This window comes from Loxodonta africana, chromosome 10 (assembly GCF_030014295.1).
Source record: "Loxodonta africana isolate mLoxAfr1 chromosome 10, mLoxAfr1.hap2, whole genome shotgun sequence".
Classification (NCBI taxonomy): domain Eukaryota; kingdom Metazoa; phylum Chordata; class Mammalia; order Proboscidea; family Elephantidae; genus Loxodonta; species Loxodonta africana.
Genome location: NC_087351.1, coordinates 63,645,459 through 63,669,199, shown reverse-complemented (window position 1 = coordinate 63,669,199; position 23,741 = coordinate 63,645,459). Strand labels below are relative to the sequence as shown.

At 40.1% G+C, this 23,741-nt stretch overlaps 1 protein-coding gene across 1 annotated transcript in view; it reads right to left on the bottom strand.

The window, feature by feature from the left end:
- The window catches only part of GNG2 (G protein subunit gamma 2), a 115,398-nt gene extending 104,077 nt beyond the window's left edge, over nt 1-11,321 (bottom strand). The window contains exon 1 of the mRNA XM_003408605.4: nt 11,173-11,321. The gene's annotated coding sequence lies outside the window, so the exon portion shown is untranslated. The remainder of the gene's footprint in view (nt 1-11,172) is intronic.
- Between the last annotated feature and the right edge of the window lie 12,420 nt (nt 11,322-23,741).

Genomic DNA, 23,741 nt, shown 5'->3' with positions numbered 1-23,741 from the left:
ACCAGATTTGTAGTAACATTAACTGTTATATGAATTATAGCTATTTCTTAAGCGATTACTCTAAACCAGGCACCATGCTAAATATACATTTTACACATATTATACAATTTTATCCTGACAATTTTGTGAGGTAGATATTATTTCCCCATTTTATAGATAAGGAAATTGAAGCATAGAAAGTTTAAGCAACTTGCCCAAGTGATTCTGACTTTAAACTTATATGCTTTCCTTTAACTAATATGCTTTCCCATGTAGAAACCCTTAGAATATTATTTTTTAACATGACAGTATTTCAGGATTATTTTAAGAGATAATAAATGGGAAGACAGATAATTAAAAAAAAATTTTTTTTATTGTGCTTTAGATGAAGGTTTACAGAGTAAATTAGTTTCTCATTAAACAATACACATATTACTTTGTGACATTGGTTGCCAACCCCAAGACATGTTAACACTCTCCCCTACTCACCTTTAGTCTCATTTTGTTTTATGGGCCTGTCTAATCTTTGGCTGAAGGGTTAACTTCAGGAGTGACTTCAGCACTGAGTTAAAAGGGTGTCTGTGGCCATGCTCTCAGGGTTTCTCCAGTCTGTGTCAGACCAGTAAGTCTGATCTTTTTTTGTGAGTTAGACTTTTGTTTGACATTTTTCTCCAGCTCCGTCTGGGACTCTCTATTGTGATCCCTGTCAGAGCAGTCAGTGGTGGTAGCCGGGCACCATCCAGTTGTACTGGACTCAGTCTGGTGAAGGTTGTGGTAGTTGTCGTCCATTAGTCCTTTGGACTAATCTTTCCCTCGTGTCTTTGGTTTTCTTCAGTCTCCCTTGCTCCAAACAGGATGAGACCAGTGGATTATCTTAGATGCCTGCTCACAAGCTTTTAAGATCCCAGATGGTATTCACCAAAGTAGTATATCAAACATTTTCTTTATAAACTGTTATGCCAATTGAGCTAGATGTCACCTGAGGCCATGGTCCCCACCCCTGAGCCCAGTGATTCGGTCTCTCAGGGCATTTGGATGTGTCTATGAAGCTTCCATGACCTCGCCTTGGTCAAAGTGTGCTGAATTCCCCAGTATAGTGTACTGCCTTACCCTTCAAAAGTTACCATTTATCTATTGTCTAGTTAGTTTTTTCCTTCCTCATCCCTCCCCTCCCTTGTAACCATCAAAGATTGTTTCCTTCTAAAACAGATAATTTTTTTTGCTTATAATTTTTCTCCTTTTCTTACTTAAATTTTTATCATTTTAATCTTTTAAAATCTCGGACTGTTCAATTTCAAGCTTTTTTTTAAAAAAAAAAAAAGTTAGTGAAATGAATTTAATGTCCATACACAGCAGTGTTCTCTAAAACACAAGCATCATTCATAACATTAAAAAAAAAAAATGGCAACAGATCAACTTCAGTTTTCCAAGGAAAGCCTGTAACATAAGAGTGAGATTTTTTTTTCCTGTTTAAATTTTTTCACAATTTTTCTCATACGGTTCTGCACAGATCAGATCAATGCCCTTCTTAAACAGAGCTCTGCTGGCAAAGTCTAGAAATTAATTTTACTTTCCTGTTTAACACGCAGATATTACGAGTAGGAGGCACTCAATCGTTTATTACAGAAAAAGCACTCCTACCATTAATACTTAGTCTGTTATGATGAAAATGCACAGAAATACACCTAAGAGACAAGCAGTCAAAACACTGCAATGACAGCAGTTCCCTGAAATTTGCCTTTTTCACTACTGTTCCTCACATGTGTGTTCTCCTCAATGCAGCACCAAGGTAGAAAGAAGGAACCAGGAAATAAATGCAGCAGTAACTGCTTGGTGCCTCCTGAGTTGGAAAGAGAAAATCTGTTTTCAAAATAACTCATAATCTGAAATTTCAGATCATTTATTCTTCTCTTACAGATGTACGATCGACAAAATAAATAAACCTGTCTAGGGAAAGCAAGGTTTTCATTTACATCCAACAGACACCATCCACAAAACCCTTGGCCTCTCTAGCTCATTACTTGGCCCAGAGTGGATTTTATTTAGCTCAGATTGATTTAAATAACCAGCCAAGGATGTTCGATTTAATTATATACAGATTTTATAAAGCAGAAATGCAGGGCAGGTTGCCTAAGTTAAATGCCATTCTTATTGCTTGATAGGGCTTAATGTATTTTCTTCTGGAATATTTTGTTTAGAAGGTGTCTTAATTATCTAGTGCTGCTACAACAGAAATACCACAAGTGGATGGCTTTAACAAAGAGAAATTTATTTCCTCACAGTAAAGTAGGCTAAAAGTCCAAATTCAGGGTGTCAGCTCCAGGGCAAGGCTTTCTCTCTCTGTTTGCCCTCTCATAAATCTTCCCCCAGAATAGGAGCTTCTTCTCTGTGCAGGAACCCTGGGTCCAAAGGACACGCTTGCTCCCAGTGCTTCTTTCTTGGTGGTATGAGGTCCTCATCTCTCTGCTTGCTTTCCTTTCCTTTTATCACTTGTAAGATAAAAGGTGGTGCAGGCCACATCCCAGGGAAACTCCCTTTACCTTAGATCAGGGATGTGACCGTAGTAAGGGTATTACAATTCCACCCTAATCCTCTTTAACATAAAATTACAATCACAAAATGGAGGACAACCACACAATACTGGGAATCATGGCCCAGTCAAATTGGTACACACATTTTTTGAGGGCCATAATTCAATCCATGACAGAAGGTAATTTTCTGCCTCATTTCAGCTATTTTATATTTTTCTCCAGGATTCTTTTTCCAACCTATCTAGAGACTCACCATCAACAAAAGCAAGTTTTTTTGTTTGTGTGTTTGTTTTTCTAAGATGGAAATACATGGACCCTTAAACTCTGTCAAACCCAAAGTTATGTGATCTTGGTAAGTTGCTTAACATTTTTGAACTTTGGTATCTTGACATAAAATGGAGGTAATAAAAAAGATAGACTCTATTGATTCCTTGCCCAATAACCATTAACCCCTTCTTTGGTAATAGACCAGGCCTTTTTTCTGGAGTCCGGTGACCATCTTCTTCAGAGAGGCTGAGCTGCTTCATGGGCCCAAGAAGAAACTCTTAAACTAACCAAACACAGTGCTTCCATTCATCTAGCCACTGATAACTCATGTGATTTGTGAAAGGAATTCTGCTGCAGAGAGCTTTTCCATAACCTTAAAAATAAGTACAAGGAGCCCTGGTGGCACAATGGCTAAGTGCTTGACTGCTAAGCTAAAGGTTGAAAGTTTGAACCCTCCTAGCAACTCTGTAGAAGAAAGACCTGGCAATCTGCTCCTGTAAGGATTACACGCTAGGAAACCCTATGGGGCAGCTCTACTCTGTCACATGGGGTCACTATGAGCCGAAATCAACTTAATGGCACCTAACAACAACAAAAAGAAGCACATGAGAGAAACTAGTCCCTTTACCATATCTCTAGATATTAAAATCTACTTGTAATTCTGAACTTGTAGTAGCCGTCGTGGCACAGTGAGGAGGGTAAACCCACCTGCTGAGAATGTTAGAGTAGGAGGTAGAAAAGAGTTTAGGTTGCTGATGATGACATGGTTGAGCTACTGAGTAACTAATTCTTGAGCCACTCCCCCTTCAAAGGTCCTGAGATAAGTTTCCGATACTATTTTGTAGGGCATTCTTTTTCCAGCAGCCGCAAGTATCCTGATAGAAAAACACTGTACTCATCTCATTGTGTTATTTTTAAAACTGGATGAAAATGGGAATGTACATAAAATACCCAGCACCCAGCACCACAAACAGAATGTGCAACAAATGCTAGTTGTCAACTGGATTCTTAAAATGCATTGATCTTCACTCATTCAAACACGACTGAGTGCTCACTATGTATGGTTTAAATGTCTCCTCTGTGAGTTTTTCCCTGATTTCCCAAGGCAGAATTAAGGGCAGAAATGCTTCTTTTCTCTTCTTTATTCATCTAAAAGATAATACCAAGTCCCTAGGGTTATTTTAAACAATAAGAATGGCATTTAATTCAGACAACAAACTCTGTAGTGTTGACTGCAGTGTAGGAAAAAATATATATATACGTATATATAAAATTAAACTGAGTAGTCCTCCTGACTGTGTAAATCAATTTGATCTAAATACACAATTCAGCCAAGACCAAGTGTTCAGCAGAGTGACCAAATATTCTGAATTTGGTGACTGCTTAGTTTGATGGAAAAGCTGCTTTATGCGGGAAGACATATTTTATAGATTATCGTACACGTGTGTGAAGAAGGCCACATTTCCTCTGGAATTTCACCTCATCCTCATTTCCAGAAAGCTGTTGTACCTTCTCCTTCCCCCAGATCTTTACACGGCTGATGCCACAGCATCATATAGGTCTCCATTCAAAGGTCACTTCTTCAGAAAGACCTTCAAGCACCACCTATTTCAAAAGCCAACTCCCCACTACCACCACCATTACACACACAATCTCTTATCTTTCAACCTGTTTCTTTTTTTTTTTTTTTCCATTACAGCATTTATCACTACCTGATAACTTCTTATATTGTATTTTATTTTTGTCAGTGGGTTTCAATCCTGGATGATTCTGGCTTAACTAGTCTAGGGTGAGGCTGAGACATGGGTATTTTTTCAATGTGCCACCAGTGACTCTAATATGCAAAAACCGAAAGCTCGTTGCTATCAAGTTAATTCCAACTCAGAGTGGCCCCATGTGTGTCAGAGTAGAATCCATTGGCCTTTCAAGGGCTGACTTCTCCAAAGCAGATCGCTAGGCCTTTCTTCCAAGGCACCACTCGTGGGCTCGAACTGCCAATCTTTCAGTTAATAGCTGAGTGCAAACGGTTTGTGCCACCCAGGGACCTTCTAATGTGCCCACAGGTTTAAAAAAAAAAAATGGTTTGTGTGTTTACTGAATCTCTTGCAACACTGGAATATCAGATCCAAGAAAAACAACTGACCTCCTTTGTTCATCCAAGTCTTCCTGGCACCTCAAAGGGCATGCGGCATAAAGCAGACATTCAGTTAAGACTTGTGGACAGAATGACTAACACTATATTAATTATTTTTTATTTTATCTCTTTGTCCCAGTAGTCTATTAGCTCTTAGAAGGCAAGTACTGCGTCTAGCCCACTCTATGTAAAAAAATAAGGCACTTAAGAAGGTTCATTAAATAAGTGGATGATAACCAAATACATTGTGTGCTACAATGAAGACAAAGGTGAAATCAGCTGTGGCTGCTCTCCTCAAAGAACTTGCAGTGGAGTCAAAAAGAAAAAAGACATGCAGATTGTCACTATAAAACTAGATTGTGGTAAATGCTGTGGCAAAAGGACCATAGATTTCAGAGGAGGTGGATTGTTCTCATTTGAGGGGAATAGGGAGAAACTAAGGAAAGTGTCATGGCAGAGGTAGCGTAAGAACTGAGCCTTCAAGGACAGATGGGATTTGGCTGTTCAGAGAAACAAAATGATGAGCGTGAATTACAGAAGAGGACAGAGGAAAGATATTTCAGGGAGAGGAAAGAACGCAAACAACAAATCAGTTGAACTAGAGGGGAGGAGGGCCTAAACTAAGACACTGGCTGTCAAAACGGAAGAGTAGACTTTTGAGGTATATTTCCAACCATAATGCAAAGGGCTATGTAACTGATTAAAACTGGAGGCGGCAGAAGGGCTTGGTGATGGAAACAGTGAAACTGAGTTTTCATGACTGAGGGATTCAGAAAACAGGGTGTCACCAACAGTCATGGAATCAGGTTTGAGGAGTGAAACAAGGTGATAGTGACCACTGTGGTGAACATTCAGTTTCTGTTTCAGACATGGGTTGGATGTCCTGGCAAATTTGCAGCCAGCTTGATGTACACCTTTAGAGAAAAGGTGATGGATGGATCAGGATGGAGAGCCAGATTTGAGACTGACCCACATAGAGACAACAGTTGAAATCATAGAAAAGGATTTGATTAAAGGACAGGGAGAAATTAGTGGCCAAAGAATAAAATTTGAGAATACTCATATTTAGGGAGGAGGAATTCGAATTAGTAAAGAAGTTGGGAAACATCAGAGACGTTAAGAGGAAAACAGCGTTAGGAGAATGTCACAAAAGTCAAAAGGAGAAAGCTTCATTGTCAGCAGCTTTGTTTTATTTGTTTTTTAATTAATCTATGTGTATATGCAAAAACTAAATATGTTTATAAGAAAAGAGGAAAGGACAAATAAAGAGAAAGAAACCAAGTATGTAGAAAGCGACTTACCATCAGAAAGTGAAAGAGAGTGGAATGGAGGGTCCCAATAGAGGGCTTACTCTTGGCTTGAAGGAAAGGCATTTATCTGTTAATTTGACTCAAAAAGAAAAGAGAATAGAATAAATGAAGACAGAGAAATTCTGGGATAATAAGGAATGAGGTTGAGGGAGCCTATAATAAATACGGAAGACCAGGCCACATGTATTGAATAAAGGAAGTAGAGACTAGGGTTGAATGGTTTTCATGGAAAATGTACAAGGGATAGTGAAAAGTAATATAAAAATGAAGAAGAAAAGGATTTTCAAAGATCAGCAATGGCCCTACTGATGTTGCCATGAATCTGGAGTAGAACCAATCAGCCCAGTTTCCAGACCCTCTGCATTAGCTCTGACCACCCGGGCACCTGGTGGAGAGAATCCGGGGAATGTCTGACCCTGACAACCAGGTTGCAGGGGACAAGGCAGGCAGAGAGAGCAGGGAGGAAGGGGTCAGGAGATTAGTTTTCAAAGCCTTTCAATTAATAGCTTGACTCTTTACATATATTTACGACGAGATGCAAGGGCTGATCCTGTCATATCTCAAACCTCAGTATACAGTGGTACCACTTCTAAGAAACATTATCACTAAAGTTTGGAAATTGAGCTCTCTCTTTTTTAATGTTTAATGAAATTGATTCCCAATAAATATAACTTGTTTTCTTTCATGGAAGAGTTTTGGGGTATCCCATTAATCTCTAATACTTTTAACTGAAAATTGAATCTCTCCATTTTATCTCCTTGAATCTTTGAGGTAGTGACAAATGTCAAGAATGTGCAAAATTTTCTTTATGCCACCAAGGAAGAGGAAAATGGCATTTGAGTACCAGTTGTTTTTGTTATTAGGTGCTGTCGAGTCAGTTCTGGCTCATAACAACCCTATGTACAATAGAACAAAACACCGCTTAGTCCTGCACCATCCTCACAATCGTAGGTATGTTTGAGCCCATTGTTGCAGCCACTGTGTCAATCTGGTACATTCAGTATTCTTTGCCAACACTATAATTCAAATGCATCAGTTCTTCCTCAGTCTTTCGTTTCTGCAAATATATGAGGTAATCGAAAATTCCATAGCTTGGGTCAGGCGCACCTTAGTCCTCAAAGTGACATCTTTGCTTTCCAACACTTTAAAGAGGTCTTTTGCAGCAGATTTGCCTAATGATATATGTCACTTCATTTCTTGACTTCTGCTTCCATGGATGTTGATCGTGGATCCAAGTAAAATGAAATCCTTGACAACATCAATATTTTCTCCATTTATCACGATGTTGCTTATTGGTCCAGTTGTGAGGATTTTTGTTTTATGTTGAAGTGCAGTTCACACTGAAGGCTATAGTCATTGATCTTCATCAGAAAGTGCTTCAAGTCCTCTTCACTTTTAGCAAGCAAGGTTGTACCATCTGCCTATCAAAGGTTGTTAATAAGTCTTCCTCCAGTCCTGATGCTGCATTCTTCTTCATATAGTCCAGCTTCTCGGATTATTTGCACAGTGTACAGATTGGTGAAAAGATACAACCCTGATGCATACCTTTCCTGATTTTAAATCATGCAGTATCATGCACGACTGCCTCTTGGTCTATGTACAGGTTCCTCCTGAGCACAATTAAGTATTCTGGAACTCCCATCTTTTGAAATATTATCCATAATTTGTTATGAGCTGCATGGTCAAATGTCATTGCATAGTCAATAAAATACAGGTAAACATCTTTCTGGTATTCTCTGCTTTCAGCCAAAACCCATTTGACATCAGCAACGATATCCCTCATACCAAGTCCTCTTCTAAATCCAGTTTGAATATCTTGCAGTTCCCTACTGATGTACAACTGCAACCGTTTTTGAATTATTTTCAGCAAAAAAATTTTTTGAGTTACCTACTATATGTTAAAAGCCAAAAAATCAAATCCATTGCCATCGAGTTGATTCTAACTCATAATGACCTTATAGGACAGCGTAGAACTACCACACAAGGTTTCCAAGGCTGTAGTCTTTACGGAAGCAGGCTGCCACATCTTCCTCCCACAGAGGGCTCATGGGTTCGAACTGCTGACCTTTCAGTTAACACCTAAACACTTAACCACTACACCACCAGGGTACACCACCAGGGCTCCTCTACTACGTATTAAGCCATTGCCGTTGAGTTGGTTCTGATTTGTAACGACTGTATAAGACAGAGTAGAAATGCCCCATAAGATTTCCAAGGAGCAGCTGGTAGATTTGAACTACTGACCTTTTGATTAGCAGCTAAGCTCTTAACCACTGCACTACCAGGGCTCTACTTACTATATATTAGGCATTCTTTTATTCACAAAACAAATAAACAAAACCCAAAAATAAAATAAAAAACCTTGATTCAGCACTATAATCACTCTTTACCCAGTACCAAAAAAAGGAAGAAACTAAGACTCACAAATGATACAGATCAAGTATTAAGGACTAGATAGGATTCAAAGGCAGATGTGCCTAACTCAAAGTCTGTGTTCTTTTCTCCCCAAGATGCTCTTTTCTTCTACTGACATCAGCCTTTCACAGGCAGACTTTCTGCTTTCACTATAGAGCCCTTATACTTAAAAGTTGGGCCTGCTTTCTGAAGTCAACTAAAAAAGTCAGTCAACCGAACACATTCACTACATGCCCACCATATGACGCCCAGGGCTAGCTGTGAAATAATGGAGTCATGTTTCCATTCAGCCATTGGACACATGGAGAAAAAAAAAAAAAAAAAAACATAGAATTAAAATTTCAGTGTTGGCTGACTCCCTCAAGAACCACTGAATATCCTGAGCAAAAGTACTATCTTTCGATACCCACATGGCTAGAATGCGTGGCAAATAGTCTCATTTTACACCATAGAACCATATTCTTTTTTTCCACCATCGCAGTTACTAATCTGCTGTTACTCACTAATGTTCTGCTCCAAGCTGGAATGTAAAAATTAAGGAGATGTTTTGTGCTGTGCAGAAAATAGGCACCTCTTAGTTGTTTCCAGAAAGATAGCAGGGGGCTTTCTTTACTCGGCCTATTGGCCGAGGTTCATTTGCTTACTCTTGTGTGAAACATACACGGAAGGGTAATGCAGATTGTCTACTCATCCCCCAACAAAGCAAGGTTGGCATTGTCTAGTGGATACAGCCTATAGGTGGGCACCAGAGGTCCTCATTCACGCAGCCCAGATTCCCAACTTTCTACCTCATTTAATGACACGCAGCTTGATCACAGAGCTCCAGTTAGGGGCATTCTGGATCCACAATCTACTCTAGGTTTTCTCTCTGGGAAGATTATCTTTATATATTCTACTTTAGGAGGCAAAGAAGAGTTGGAACTGTGGAATCCATGGCATGACTGGTTTTGGCCACAGGTTTGATTAATTTCAGTGAATCCTACAGGCAAACTCCACGGTTTCAACAAACCCCACCACCAACACTTCACCTCTTAGACATGGTGCAGATTTACTTTAATGAGAAGTATCCTTCGAAAAATAGACATTTTTTTTTTATCTTAACACTTATACAAAGCTTTCTGTCTCTGAGAACGCGCTGCTAAATAACAAATTTCAAGATGCCAAATCAGTTTCATAAAGATGGTATAAAAAACCCGATAGATTTTTACAATTGAGAATGGTGACAAAGGAGGGGGCATATGTACTCTTAATTAGCATATTTAGTATTTAGAAAAACCTTATTATTTTAAGAAATTATGAGTGTCCAATATGACATTTTTACTGTTTTTACTCCACTATAAGCAGCTCTTTCTTGCCTTTGTAAAATCATCTGCTGCATTTCCTATAATAAAAATTGTAAAACCTCAGAAAACATTTTCACCAGTTTATTGCTTAACTGCACTTTTCATTGACGAGAACAAAAGCTTCCTTTTTTAAAATCATGTTATGATAGAATGTTAAACTCCTTCTCCTACATATCCTGCCAGAGGAATCCCACAGTCTCATTTCTAATCCATTATACCTGTTTATTGCACATATAAATATCATTCATAAATATGAATAAGACATGGTCACAGACTCTCACTAAGATCATCCATTGCTCTAGAAAATCAAGGCATAAAATCCCATTGTGATTTTACTACTTCAGTCTATCTACGGTATATACATTAGGTAAGGAAACAATCCAGCTCCACTTGAGCATATTGTTTCTCACTGAGGCTTATACCCCCCTTCAATCTAGAGGTGAACAAAATCCATACGCTTGTAACACCGGTATCTGATTCTGGACAATTTACTGTCCCTAAACCTGCCCCACTCCTTTGAACAAGGATGCAACTTTAGGATAAGACCTACTGGCAAATGGTAGCTGTTTCTGAGGTTATCTTGAAAGCAGCCGCACAGAGCTGAGGGAGGAAGACACCGTTTTTTTGTTGTTTTTTTTTTTTTTAATGGTAAATACTGCCCCTCACATACGCAATGCAAGCCTTTATTGGCAAATTCTGAGTACCAAGGATTTAATTGAAAAAAAAAAGCCAAATCACGGCCACTATGTTGCAAAACAGAGGGCAGAACTGTGAGATATGTAAGAAAGATAATGCGTTTAACATTATCCACGCCTTTTTTTTTTTTTTTTTTTGGTTTCACCCCCTGATACAAGGGGACTGCAATGCTTCCAGATGAGACCACAGCTCATATAGCCTCAATAGATTTCAAGTGAGCCCTGCTTTTTTCTTCAAAGAGAACTATAAAAACAGCTTATTACATTTAGCATGTTTTCCTGACGAGTCACCAAAGCTAGGAATATGATTTTTTTTTTAAGCCAATTGTCACCCATTTGCTAATTCTCAAAAGCCATTCTTAAAAGAACTCATCCTAATCATTGCCCCCAATCCTGATGCTGTGCCCCTCTCTTCCCCTAGAAGTCTGCTTTTAAAACCATAGGCGATGGACATTTTTCTTAATTAAAAAAGGAGCAACATGTAAAATGTTTCCTTACCTTAGTTCCTGAGGCTTGGTCAGAGTAGAGTGGCTTTTCTCCGCCCTTTGGAGCCGATCTGTGCGAGAGAGCTCCGGCGCAGCTCGCCCAGCCCAGCCCAGCCCAGCCCAGCCCAACCCAGCCCAGCAGTAGTAGGAGCTGCTCGCGGCGGTGGCGGCAGCAGTGGTGTGTGTATGTGTAGCTGCGACGGCGGCTGCAGCCCAGGGACTAGTCCCCACCCAGCTTTGTCTTCAATCATCGTTCTTTCTACAGGAAGCAGCGCATCTCCCACTTCCTCCTCTTCTTGGTAGCTGTTAGCTGCTTTTTTCTTTCCCTCTCATTCCGTTTCACGGTTCACTCTAGCAGTTTTGGTTTGCCCTGGACTACTGACATGAAATTTGACTGTAATCCCCTTTACCCTTTTGTTCTAAGTCCCTGTGGTGCTGTGCCTTCCTTGCTTTGCCTACTCATCCCCCCACCCTCACCTTATCCACAGCTTTCAGGAATAGCCTCAGTCGGCTCTCTTCCTGGCACACAGTCTGCATTCTTAGCCTGGACTTGACTTTTTATTGTTGTTGCTGTTGTTTTGGGGATTGACAGTTCCTGGCCCTGTTCTGGCCCTAAGATCAAGCATCAGCCTCAACTACTTCTGATTTGCTAGGGTCCCTATTGAGTCATGTAGCTGGGAGCTTGCAGCTTACGGCTTCTTGCAGCCTTTTCCTCTGCGGCCAACATTTCAGATGCTTAATTTCTCCAAGGTCCCACTACCACTAGGATCTTACCTAACCCACATGCTAAGAAAAGAATGGCCCTGATAAGTATTCTTGTGGGGCCTGGGAGCTAAACCAAGTCCTACAATGTTACCCGTAGGCCTAATAGTGAAGACACATTCCCAAAAGATTCTGATATCTCAGTGTGGAGATGGAATGAGGAGGTACTGAATACTGTGTATTTTAAGCCCAGAAATAGAACCCCAACTGGTGGAGCTGAAAAGACCTTCATGATCCTCTAGTCCGGTCCCGTCACTTGAGGAAGTGGTGGAGTGTCAGGGTTAAGGGTAGAACCTGGAGGCAGTCTGTCTGCCAGAGTTAGAACGAGTTGTTGCTGTCATTTCTGACTATGAACTTGGGCAAATGATTTAACTTCTATATGCCTCAGTTTCCTCACCTACAAAATGAAAATGGTTATAATTGCCCCCTCCCACACACACACACACACACAGAAGAAATCTGAGATTTAAATGAGACAGTACACAAAGTGATAATAATAGCTCCTGGAATGTAGGAATCTCGTTCCATTGCCATCGAGTCGATTTCCTACTCATAGTGACCCTGTAGGCCAGGGTAGAACTGCTCCATACGGTTTCCTAGGAACAGCTGGTGGATTTGAAATGCTGACCTTTTGGTTAGTAGCCAAACTCTTAACCACTATGCCACCAGGGTTTCCAAACATAGGAATAGTTCAGTACATATTAGCTCTTACTATTTTTAAAGGGTTTTGAAGCACAAAGATGGCAAGTGACAGCAGCCAAGGAAGGACTAGTACTTGGTTTCCCAATTCCCCAGTTAGTATGTCGTTGTTAGTTGCCCTCAACTCGATTCCCACTCATGGCGACTCCATGTTAGCATATCGAAGACCCTGATGCTCTTGGTGACAATTTATTTCATTTGTGAGTCATTCTCTCCTCAATATTAACACAAAATGGTTTGGGGAAGCTACAGATTAAACACAGGATGGGGGCAGGGGAATCCTTGGTCTAGTTCACTGAAAAAAACCTCTCCTCAGGAAACAGTACTTGGAGAGTTTATAGTCCCACATAATAAAGATAATTCCCTAGCTCCACCTTTTTAATCTAGTCTTCCCTTAACTCTCTAGCAAGCAAGCTAACAGAAAATATTTGAAATCTGGGACTGATGTAGAATGACTCAGTCTTCAGGGAAGCTACCAGGTAAGCCTTCCTAACACACTTTGGTGACCACAGCACGTTAACCTGGAAGGTAAAGGATTTAATTTACATGATATGTTCTGAGACACCCCAAGATACTCTATTTTAATCTTATGTTACATGAACAGAGTTTGCTTATTTCTTCCTGGAAATCTTTGATCAAAAAGGACCATGATGTCAACTCGATAACATCTGGAAATTAGAAAATGGATTGTTTTAAAATTAACAAACTAGAAACTACTTTTGAACCACCAGCAAACAGAATTGTAAGTACACCTACTCCTCACTTATCGACTGTCTCATTAATCCAACATTTCAAGTTTAGACAACAGTAAAAAAAATCTACTATCAGGCTATTCTGCACTTTAATGATGTAAGTCTGGCAGTAAGGAAAGCCAAGGTGCGAGGCAAGGGTAACACTGGCTGTGATGTGCTATGGTTAAGGTTAAGGTTATGTGCCAACTTGGCTGGGGCATGATTCTCAGTGGTTTGACAGTTATGTAATGATGTAATTTGGCAGTTGTGTAATGATGTAGTCATCCTCCATTTTGTGATCTGATATGGTCATTCTCAATTTTTGCATAATGCTGATTTTCACATAATGACCTGGTCTTTGGAACCTACACATGTCGATAAATGAGGAGTGGGTGAGAAAGGATTGGGCATAGATCAGACAGCTTCCAAGGGCCTGATGAAAGTCAGACATGAATTACCTCTAAACCAGGAATCCTGGTGCCAAAACTTACCAAATCAAAAGCAAACGCTTTGCCATAGAGTCGATTTTGGCACATAGTGACCCTGTAGGAGACAGCAGAACTGCCCAAGGGATTTCCAAGTAGTGCCCGGTGGATTCGCACTGCTGACCTTTTAGTTAGTAGCCAAACTGTGCCACCAGGGACTTCCAAAGTTTGCTAGGAGCTTTTAAATACAAATTTAAATATGTATGATGCCAAGTCTAAGAAAAATAAGAAGCACATTATTAATGGTTGGAAAGATTATGAAAACAAATCTTTGGTTAATTTTAGACCAGTAGATTTTGGCTTTAACTCTGGAATTTTCTCTCTTTCTCTTCCCATCCCTTTCTCTCTCTCAATCATCAGGTGGTTGACACTTATCTTTAAGGAAAACCTTTTCAAAGAATAAAAACTCGAGGAATTTGGCTAACTGCTGTCTAATTGGTTCTTTCATCTCTGGCTCTTATAAAATTCTGTGTAGGTTAATCTGGCCTTTGTTGGAAAGTGCCAAGTAACCTCTTCAAAACTGCAAACTAGATTTTAAGATCTTTCTCTTCTTGTCATTAACCCCACTGCTTTCAACTGGTTCTAATAGCCTCTCTTTCAGGAGAGAGAAGAAAATTATGGGGGTATAAGTTGGTCAGGAGAGAAGATCAATCCGGCTCAGAGATTTTAACACGAGCATTTTTTATGGTAAGTTATTCATACAGCCTACAACGGTTCATTTCTTAGGAGATGCATTTACATCCCACCATTTATCATGCCATCAATTACTAAGCATTAGCCTATTCTAACTATTCTAGATAGATTTTATTAATGCAGGAAACGAAAGCCTGTAAAATACTTTAACATTCACCAGTGGATCTCTTCTTACATCTGTCTTGTAGAGGAGGTTGATGGTAATAAAGAGACTGTGATTTTAGCCTAATCTCTCTCCTATATTGTTGAGCATTCTAGATGGATGTTCCTTAAAGTCTTTAAATTTATCATTCCCCAAATTGTATACATTATCTTCATCGAAAGTCTGTTCCCTTTTCTATATTCTCCATTTCACTTAATGAAGAATACAACCCAGTTGCTCACAGCAGAAGTTTGAGAATAATTCCAGAGCCTTTTGTCTTTGTTACTTCGTATCTGAATTAAAATTCCTCATCCTTCCATTCCCACCACCGAACTCTCTTTAATGGAACTCCTCCTCTCTATTCCCCTTACCATTCTCTTATTACATAAATGCTTTGGCTTTTTCCTATATGACTACAATATTCCCTTCTTTGTCTACCTACCTTCAGTTTCATTCTCTTCTAAGCCATTTCCTCCAGAAATACATTTCTAAAATGAAAAGTTGATGATATCTCTGCCCTGCTAAAATTCTCCAAAATTTCCCCCATTGCTTACTGGATACAAGCCTTAATTCCTTTGCATGGCATACAAGGCCTCCCATGACATTGCCTATCTACATTGCCTGATGCAACCCCACGCATTAGAATCCCTTCGCCACAAGCTCCCTGATTGGGCTGTGCTCTTCTCTACTGCGTCTGGACATAGGCTGCTGGTGTCACCAGAAGTGTCCCTATCTCTTCTCCCGTTTTGTCTGCTGGCAAGTCCCTAGTTATTCTTTAAAAAAAAAAAAAAAAAGACTCAGCTTTTCTCAGAAGCTTTTCCTGACTTTGTAAGCAGAGCTGGGTGTTCGTTGCTCTGTAAACCATGGTACCTTGCCGCTACATCTATTTCAGCACTAATCCCATTGTTTTAATGATGTGTTATATGTCTGTCTCACCCATTGGTACTTGGGCACCTTATGGGTAGGGCCATGTTCTATTCATCTTTGCTCGTCACATAGAAGGTAGTTAACAGATGTTTGTATAATGGAAGGACATCACTGGCAGAAATCCCACAACTGTTTTTATATTCCGTTGAGTGCTGGGAAGGGGATAAAAATGAAGTCTCAAGTATGAGAAATTGGTTATGGAGTAAAAAACAATAATTCCTCCCCCCCCCCAAATTTTATGTAGAAATTCTTGCTACATGCACAACAGATTCTGAGTATTTGTAATATAGGCATTCCTACTTTGGACATGTTATCAGGAGGGACCAGTCCCTAAAGAACGACACTAGGCTTGGTAAAGTAGAGGGTCAGTGAAAAAGAGGAAGAACCTCAATGAGATGGAGTGACATAGTGGCTGCAACAATGGGTTCAAACAATTGTGAGGATGGCACAGGACTGGGCCTTATTTTGTTCTGTTGCACATAAGGCCTTTATGAGTCAGAACCAACTCAATGGCACCTAACAACAACAACAACAACAAAGAATCCTGGGATATCTCATGGCTCCAATTCTGCACTTAATTGCCTGTAAAGAAATGCTGTATGGCAACAAAAAGTAATTTAAAAAATAAATTTTAAAAGGAAACAGAAAGGAGGAAGGAAGGCTAATCTTTCCTTGCATCTCTGGATGAACTTTAAAGGGAACCATTTTATAAGCTAGAAACACTTCTCACATTTCCTCCTCCACTCTCCAGTCTTTGCCACTTCACAGCTGTCTCAGAGACTGTCATATGCCAAATCTTCAAACTCTCTAATCTCTTCACAATACCATTCCCCTCTATCTCTCTCCTCCCACACCGTGCCCAGCTAGTTCTTTACCATTTCATTGACTTGCCTTCTCTGGATAAGCCCTCCCTACTTTTCCTCTCATGCCTCAGTTTTGACTCTATCATTTATGATTCTATTGTGTCAGAAAGAATCTGTAAATTGTGTCAGCAAAGCCACTCCTTGGGTGTGTGTGTGGGTTGTGTGAAGAGGGAGAAGTGAAATGGAAATAAAAAAGTGAAGTCATATTAATACACCTTGTCTATTCATGTACATTGATGATACATTGAATGAACTTGCTCAATTATCGTGCTGAACAGTAATTAAAGTAAATAAATACATTATTAAGCTATAATTTTATCACATAAAACTAGAATTTTAGGAATTTCTTGTTCAGCTAAATGGAATGAAGACCTCCTTAAAGATCTCTTTTAAAAGGCATGATCATGGTCTTATCTGTGTGTAATAGGATTATTCCCTCCCCCTAGCCATCTGAGTCTAACTCCAGCTGGTAGAAGCCAAGAAGGCTGAATCACGTTTGGCTTAAAGTGAACCAAGGGATGAGGTGGGCAGGACTAATCTTTCTTGAGAGGGAATGGCCAACCTTCACTAATGAAAAACAATCAGATACAGTAGTCCCTGTCTCATGGACCAGCACAGAAGCTAATAGGACAAGGGGGTTGAAGACTGATGGCCAAAATCTTCCTCTAAGAACAAAAGGTTGGAACCATGAGCTCTCCTTTTCCTTGCCCTGGCCAGGGTTAACTAAGGGATTAAACAGAATACTACAAAGCCCCTTAGATTCTTTTCTGATTTTGCCTGGAATGTCACCAAAATTAAACTCGTTCGGACTGTTAATCCAAACTTGCATGTGTTACATGCAGCCCTGGGGAAGTTACCAGTGATGAATGAGTTTAAGAAACTTGCTTTCCTAACACCCCATGATAAAACATAGTGCAAATATTGGGGAGGAGAAGTAGTGGTGATGAGGCTGAGGGTAGCCGGAAGATGGCTAAAGAAAGGCTATTCATGAAGAGGAGGGGGCTGCAAAGAAGGGCACTGGGCATGTAGGGACTCAGGAAGGAAGAAGGTAGGAGACGGTGGAGGATATAGAACCAGAGCTGGAAGTAGGTAAGAAAGAGCCATAGGGGATTGGATGTAGATGCAAACCGGTGTGCCCAGCGAGGGTTGGCCAGGCTTAAGTAGAAACTACGAGTAGACACATCTCTAGTGGGGACTACCTGCTAAACCTCTGAAGTCCTGGTCTTCCCATCAGCAGAAAGTGTTCCAAACCCTCCACCAGCAGAAGGTGGAGCTGGGCTAGATACGGAGTCAGATGAAGGACTTTAAACCAAATATACAATTACCATAAAAACAGTGTTAAAAAAAAAAATCATATTAAGCCAATAATAGAAACTGATCAAAGTTTATTTACTATATGATTTGGAAATTGGGGTAACATGCCAACTAGTTGCTGTTGCTGTTAGGTGCTGTCAAGTTGGTTCCAATGAAACACTGCCAGGTCCTGTGTCATCCTCATAATCGTTATGCTCAAGCCCATTGTTGCAGCCACTGCGTTAGTCCAACTCATTGAGGGCCTTTCTCTTTTTCACTTACCCTCTAATTTACCAAGCATCGCGTCCTTCTCCAGGGACTGGTCCCTCCTGATGACATGTTCAAAGTATGTGAGACAAAGTTTCGCCATCCTTGCTTCTAATGCTACTCTGGCTGTACTTCTTCCAGTAGAGATTTGTTCGTTCGTCTTGCAGTCCGTGGTATGTATACTCAATATTCTTCACCAACACCGTAATTCAAGGGATAATTCTTCAGTCTTCCTTATTCACTGCCCAACTTTCACGTGTATATGAAGTGATTGAAAACACCATAGCTTGGGCCAGGTGTGCACTTTAGTCCTTAAAGTAATACCTTTACTTTTTTACACCTGACAGGTATCTTTTGCAGCAGATTTGCCCAATGAAATGTGTCATTTGATGTCTTGACTGCTGCTTCCATGGGCATTGATTGTGGATCCAAGTAAAACGAAATCCTTGAAAATGTCAATCTTTTCTCCATTTATCATAATGTTGCTTATTGGTACAGTTGCGAGGATTTTTGTTTTCTTTTTTTTTTTTTATTTTGAGGTGTAATACATACTGAAAGCTGTGGTCGTTGATCTTCATCAGTAAGTCACCACAGTAAGACAAACTGACAGAAACGTGGTGGTTTTTTTGACTAGGAAGTTAAAAGTGTTCTGAAGATTGAAAGAACTTCCCAAAATTCTTATATCCTATCTTATTTACATTGCCATGGAAAAAGTCCAGAGCAAAAGTAATAAAACAATTTGCAGCAAGGAAGGATTTCATACAACATTGTCTTAAAGAACAACTAAAATAATTACTAATTTACATAATATAGAGATCTTTGGAGTCTGTGTTTTTCAGAACACACTGCACATAGATAATTAGTCAAAAGAACATAAGATCCTGGTGGTGGAGTGGCTAAGAGCCTGCTCCTAACCAAAAGGTCAGCAGTTCAAATCCACCAGTTGCTCCTTGGAAACCCTATGGGGCAATTCTACTCTGTCCTATAGGGTCACTATAAGTCAGGTCTAAGACAAAATGGTTTTTACTAGTTTACCTAGATCATTGTTTCACTCAAAGATGACTTTCAAAACCCAGTTTCTTTAATTATAGTTCAAGTTTCAAAAGATCATCTCAGGGAAATGGCCTGGGTGGGTTACCCCAACTCCATGGACCCCAGGAATGTGAATTCCAGGAGTATTAAAACTGTTTCTCAACAGAAATGATAATTCTGTGAAATAAAATGTATTCCTTCTAAAAAGTCTTTGAAATTCAGGGAGAGCAGGAAATGAGCAACAGATCAAGAAGAGACAGTCAGCAACAAAGTATGGCAGTGGTAAGAGAACAGTGTGCACAAGCAAAGCCTGTGAAAGCAATCTTTCATAAGGAATGTCAGAATTAAAGGATACAAAACAGTGAGATTAATATCACACAAGTTAATCATTGTGAAGTGTCTTGAAAGAAAAGCTATACAACAACAACTCCAATAATTTGCAGGCAAGGCAGAAAGGCAAGATTTGCTTTTTCTGTGCCAAATATGTGGACCAGAGAACGTGATCTGTTTTGATGGTAAATAGGTTGGCAAAAGAGGCTAGAGAATAAAAGTAGACATCTGAAAGTATTTATCTCTGTGTCTTTGTTGATTTGCCTACTGTAAAGGGTTTTGGGGGACAGTGGTGATTGAATGGTAGAAGTCTCACCTTCCATTAGGAAGACCCGGGTTTGATTCCCACCCAGCCAATGCCCTTTAAGGGCAGCTACCACCCGTCTGTCAGTGGAGGCTTAAGTGTTGTTATAATGATGAACAGGTTTAAATGAAGCTTCCAGACTAAGATGGACTAGGAAGAAATGCCTGGTCATCTACTCCTGAAAATCAGCCAATGAAAATCATATGGATCATAACAATCCAGTCACAGCCAATCACAGGGATGGTGCAGGACCAAGCAGGGTTTCCTTCCATTGTGCATGGAGTTACTATGAATCAGAGCCCACTTGATGGTAGCTAACAACAACAACCAAGGGCTTTCATAGATTTACTTATGACCATGGTCTTCCCAACTCTATTTTTCTCTTAAGTTTTAAGGCTCTCAGCTTTGAATTTTCCTATGATAGAATTTCAGAAGTAGAACTAAAGATATTGTGGAGGAAATCATGACGGTAAGTGTTGGCTAGTGAGACTGGCTCTTTTGCTAGAGTCCTATAGAGTCGAATAACTAGACTGAACACTCCCTGAGGGCAAGGGCTGGGTCTCTTAACCCTGTATCTGCATCACCTTGCACAGCACTTGACATGCAGCCTGTGTTCAAAACATATTTGTTCAATTTAACTGAATCTAAATATTTAGGCCCCATAGAAGAAAGCTATGAGTGCTACGGGCTATTTTGAAAATACCAGAGCATACATTTGCAAAATCAAGAAAAATCTTAAGAGAATGAACAAACAAACCACCCAGGCTGCTTAAAATATTACCAAAAATGTCCCTGAAATCAGAAAATGAAGAGGATGTGTAAGGAGGAAAATGTGATACTGGTTTTGAAAAAGGAAAGATCCTGAAGTTACCAAACAACTAATAATATTAAACCAAACTGAAAAAAAAAAAAACAAAACCAAACACGTTGGTGGCAAGATGATTCCAACTTGTAGAGACCCTCTAGAACTGCCCCACAGGGTGTCCAAGGAGCAACTGGTGAATTCAAACTACTGACCTTTTGGTTAGCAGCTGAACGCTTAACCACTGGGCCACCAGGGCTCCAATATTAAACCAGAAGGAAAAAAAATATGTAACTCACTTAGATAATAATGCAGTCTTGCTATACGTAGAAAGCTCTTATAAAGGAAAGTTTTGCCAACTGATTGTTCTTGCAAAATGGCAAACTTGGAAAGTACACTTGCAATAATGTAAAACAAAATATTATAAAATGATTTGATTTGCTCAACCAACTAGCTGCCATGGAGTCAATTCCGACACTTGGTGACTGCATGTGTTACAGAGTGGAACTGCATTCCACAGTGTTTTCAACGCTACAAGCTTTTGGAAGCAGATTGTCAGCATTTCTTCAGAGGCACATTTATTTAAACCAACAAACTTTCAGTTAGCAGTAGAGTGCTTAACTATTTGCACCACTCAGGGATTCCTTCATTTACTTTAGTAAGAAGTTATTCAACATTCTTTAAGTATTGCTTACATGATTACATGGAGTAATTTCCATAAAATAAACTAAGTCCCTTTTCCCATGGAGTTTGTATTCTAGTGGGAGAATCAGAATATAAAGGAGTTAACAAAGAAATACACAACACGTCAGGTAAGCATTAACTCCTGTGAAGAAAAATAAAACAGACTAGGATGTGCACAGTGGAAGGAACACATGCAATATTGTAAGTAGGCTGGTCAAAGAAGGGTGCTGTTATTCTCTGATTTGCACCCCTCCCCCATCCTTTCCATTTCATTATTCACTCTTTTTTTGCTCTGCTCTGTGCCTGTGGTATCTCCAGGATGGCGCCTAATGAGTTTTGTCTCCTGCTACTCACATCCTTGTTCGATCTTCTCCCATATTGACTCAGAACTGGTCTGTGTGACAAATGGAATATGGCAGAGGTGAAAGTGTGATTTTCAAGGCTAAGTCATAAAAGGCATTACAGCTTCCACCTTACTTCTTGGATTAGTCACTCTGGGAGAAGCCAGAGTGAGGACATTCAAGAAGCCCAGTAGAGAGGCTCACATGAGGTGGAACTGAGGTCTCCTGCCAACACCGGCACCAACTTGCCTGCCATGTGAGTGAGCCACCTTGTAAATGGATGCTCCTGCTCTAGGAAAGCCATCAGATGTCTGACCCCTTGCTTGCAGTTCTCCTGTGAGACCCAGGACCAGAACTACCAAGATAAGCTGTTTTCAAATTTCTGACCCACAGAAATTATGAGATAAATGCTTATTGTTTTAAGTCACTACATTTTGGAGTAATTTGTTGTATGCAATAGATAACTTGCAGAAGGCCCAATACAGGCAATCCCCAGGTTACAAAAGAGTTATGTTCCTAAATCTGTCTTTAAGTCGAATTTGTACATAAGTCAGAACAGTTAGGTACGGTTCGTATCTAACATCAGTTAGTCAAATGTTTATCTTCGTATATAGTAAATAGGGCACCTTTCTATGTAGAAAAACATTGAAGAAACACTTCCAGATACACTAAAACATCTTTAACACAATAATGCAGTGATAATAATAATAATGTTTTGATGCATGTCACAAAGTAGCACCCATTTGTCATTACGAACCATTGTCTGTACCTTGAATTTTTAATATAATAGGCTTTAGAGGGGTTGGTTCGTAAAGAGGGGTTGTACGTCTAAGTTGGAGATTCATAGCCCAGGGACTGTCTGTATTGCATTACCCAGACCCCCTTGGTCTCTGACTCCCAGTTGTATTTGGTCAACGAGAATCATCAAAAGCAGTTGGGAGGTTAGGAGGAAAGTGGAGGCAGCGTGTTTATTCCTCAGCATTCTGCGCTGGTTCTAGTTTCCTCCCTCAGTGACCATGGTTTATCCTGGGCAGCCTCTTCTCCAGGACTGCAGTTCCCTCTGCACTCCCATGACACTATTTCCTCCCTTTGCCCCTGCAAGCCCAGCTGTGGCATCAGATCTCACTGCTGGTTTCTTTAACCCTGTATATACCTCTGTAACTAGTCTCTTCATTCTTTTAAAAATCACATGCCTTCTTTTTTCTGCCAAGACCCAGACTGATACAAAAGGCCTCCTGCAGGAGAAAACATTTGCACAGATATCTGGAGGATGTGAGGGAAGGAACAAGCCCTCCCAACACCTGGGGAAAGAGTGTTTAAGCACGTGCAAAGACCCTGAGATTAATGAACACTTGTTGTGTTCAAGGAACAGAAAGGAAGTCAGTACGGGTAGAGCCAAATGAACAAATAGGAGAGCGCTAGGGAATGAGGTTGGAAAGGTATTCAAGGGTCATATCAGGTAGAGTTTTGGTGGGTCATGGTTGCATTCTGAGTGTGAAGCCTAGCTATGGGGGGAAGGTGGGGAGTAGTCTGAACAGTGGCATGATGTGATCTAACTTGCATTGCAAGATCAGGCTGTAGGTAGCAAGATGGAAGCTGGGAGACCAGTTAGAGGGCTCTTTCAGAATTTAGAAAGATGACGGTGCTTATTCTAGGATGGTAGATAGTAAAGGTGGTGATACGTGATCAGATTCAGGATACAATTGGAAACCAGAGCCATAAAGATTTGTTCTTGAATTGAATGTGAGAGAAGGAAAGTAAAAGTAAGGAAGACTCCAAAGTGAAGTTGGGTGGTCAGAGCCATTTACTGAGATGAGAACAAGGGAGTGGAGGAGGAGCAGTTTGGAGGGAAGAAAGGTGGAAATAAAGAGTTTGTTCCTATCATCTTCAAAAGGGGGAAAGAGTAATATTTTGCCTTCAAAAATGGAAGATGAGAAGCTATTCCTCATTTTACAAAGAAAAGGATTGGCATTCATAGAGAACATTCCTATCTTCTGGCCTATTAGAAGGTTGCCATTGTAAAAGGCTTCTACAATCAAGTTGTGCATTCTCACCTTTCTAAGTGTGGTTAGTTCTTGGTAATCTGAACCCCCAAAGGTCAGGCTAAATAAATCAAAGAGCCACATCTGTCCTGGGGTCAGCAGCTCCTCTTTGTTATAAAACATAACTTGCCTTTAGATTGAGGATTCTATGCCGTCAAGGATTCTCATTATTATGCCTGTAAAAT